This window comes from Chroicocephalus ridibundus, chromosome 9 (assembly GCF_963924245.1).
Source record: "Chroicocephalus ridibundus chromosome 9, bChrRid1.1, whole genome shotgun sequence".
NCBI lineage: Eukaryota > Metazoa > Chordata > Aves > Charadriiformes > Laridae > Chroicocephalus > Chroicocephalus ridibundus.
The window spans coordinates 23,470,421-23,472,906 of record NC_086292.1 but is presented as its reverse complement, the minus strand read 5'-3'; positions in this window follow the sequence as shown (position 1 = coordinate 23,472,906).

Below are 2,486 nucleotides of genomic sequence, written 5' to 3'. Positions count from 1 at the left end.
TGCTAACTGCACATTCGCCATGACATCACATTTTTGGCTCTGGCAATTTAGCGCTCCTTTAATCCACGGTGAATCAACATTGTTGATTTGTGTCAAAGACACTGTTCTTCCGTAGATTTTTTGCCCCGAGGTGAAAGGCTGTGGTTGGTGCAGATGCTGCTGTGTGAGCTTCTCCAAAGGGCAAACCCAACACAGCTCCTATTGGAAAGGATCATGAGGAGACCTGGTGGGAACAGCCCGCCCGGGGCTCTGGCTTTGGAAATCCGCTATGCTTTTGTGGGTCTTCGAGCGGTGTTACCTTCAGCTCAGGTTCACATGGACTGACTTCACTTCTTTGCCAGCATTATAAATTGTTGATAAATTATCTGGCAAAAACTTCTGTCCCCATAATCCCAGAGACGCCTCTGGCCAGAATCAGTCTCTCCTGCTACCGTGGCTGCAGAGGACAGTTTTCCAAGCAGGGCTCTCTGCCTTTCCAAGCCCAGCTGAGCTGGATTAGCCAGACCACCCTGCCGAGAGGCTCTACGCGTCCTGTCCTCGGCCTCCCAACACCCCCAGCCCCGCAGCAGCGGCTGGAGGACAGTGTCCTGCACAGCGATGCTGCCCAGAGAGAGCAGAGCTGCGAAGTGGCTTGTCCCTCTGCCCTGCATTGCCGTGCCTCTGCTTTTCTTCTCCCTGCCACCTGATGTGTGCGTGTTTCTGGGCACGTACGGGGATTCCGACACTGCCAAAAGAGGCCGGTCTGCCCTTTTTCCCTAATCAAAATTCCTGTTGCAGAGCAAACCTATGTAAGAGCATCCACGAGCCAAGTTGTACTGGCGAAATCTACCCCCTTCCTGGGTTCACTGGCCAATTTCCAAGAGATCCCAGTGGGTGCTGGGGAAGAGCAACCAGCGGTACCTGCACTTCCCTGGAGAGCATCTGTCACGTCCCACCTTCAGGAAAGGGGGGAGGGTAAGTGACTTCAGAGTCGTAAATTCCCAACGGCATGGGCTAAGGTGAGATAAGTCTCAAGGTCCATATAGAAACATTTATTAGCTTCCCAAAATGGTTAGCATAGGTCTTAACAAGTCCACGATAACTGGTTAGGTGTGTAACAAATGATGGCAAGTGGTGAGGTGTGCGTTTTGTTACTGAACAACAGGGATAGGACAACTTAGGGCAAGCGGTACTTAAGGTCGTACTTAAGGTCATTACTTAACAACTCTAACTGTTACTTAACAATTCTAAGAGAAAAGAGAAACTGAGGCATAGAGAAAGGAAAAGACAGAGACCGAGATAAAGACATCACCCGTCCTGGTTCCAGCATCTTTTTCAGGGAATCTTCCCAGGCATAATCTTCTTCTTTCTTGGAAAAATCTCCCCAGGCACTATCTTCTTCTTTTGTTTCTTCTTTGTTCCCCCTCCAGGGGCACTTATTTTCCCCTTTTATGTTTGCTGAATTAGCACGGTCCACCCCCCTTGCTGAGGACAGCCTCGTCTCAGGTTTCTCCCTTCTCCCAGGTGATGCATAGCATGATTTGGGTGGAGAGATGAGTGCCATAGTCATACATGTTTAGCGTGATCTCTATAATCTTCATTAGCATATGCAGGGTGTGCGCTTTCATATGCATTTCACGGATAATGAAGCAAAGGTCACTCATCGGACACAATGGCCTCGAGAACTGAGAACGAGCAAGCTCACCACACGAGTGGCAGAACTATCCTGTCTTCACAAGACAGTTCTCCCACACTTTCAGGTGCCAGAAGTGTTAGCCTTATCAGTTCTTTGAAGGCCAGGCCTGCGTTATTAATTTCCTTGCGAGTGTTTGAGGCATTCCATTGAAGGCTTGGAGGGCCTCCTGCTCCTCAGCAGGGGTTTCACGGTCCGTCTCTTACAGCATCCCTGCCAGCAATTCCTCACTGAACTGCCAGCGACTCCTCTCAGGACATGAGGTCTGATCTCTCAGTGAATCAGCTCCATCCCACCAGTGTCACTTCAGCCTGTAACTGCATGGGACAGTTTTTCCCCGCCTGCCACATTCCTGGCTGAAGGCAAGTCACCCGATGAGGACCTTGGTCAAAACATATTTGACGGGAAATAACAGTGGAGCGAAGCTATTCCCTGATGAGAAGGAGCCTCATGCAGTTCGGAAGGACCGAGGGGAAGCAAAGACCAAAATTTCCCATTGGATAAAAACTTTTAAGTGTTTTTCTTTCACAAACCTGGGGTGTTTTTTTTCCTTTTTCCCACAAATGAAGCAGTCCAGTTGTCATCTGCCCGTGGAGACTTGCTTGCCCATAGCTGGGATGCCAAGCGTTAGTACAGGACGTGTGGAGCTGCAGCTGTCACTGCGTCGCAGGTGCCGGGAGCTGGGAGAGCTGCAGCCTCCCAGACCCCCCAGGATTTTCAGGGGTTTCCCATCTGCTCCCAGCAGAGCCCCCAGCCCAGAGCCTGGAGCCCCTGTGCTGCCACCGTGACGTCACGGGCAGCTCCTCTGCGAGAT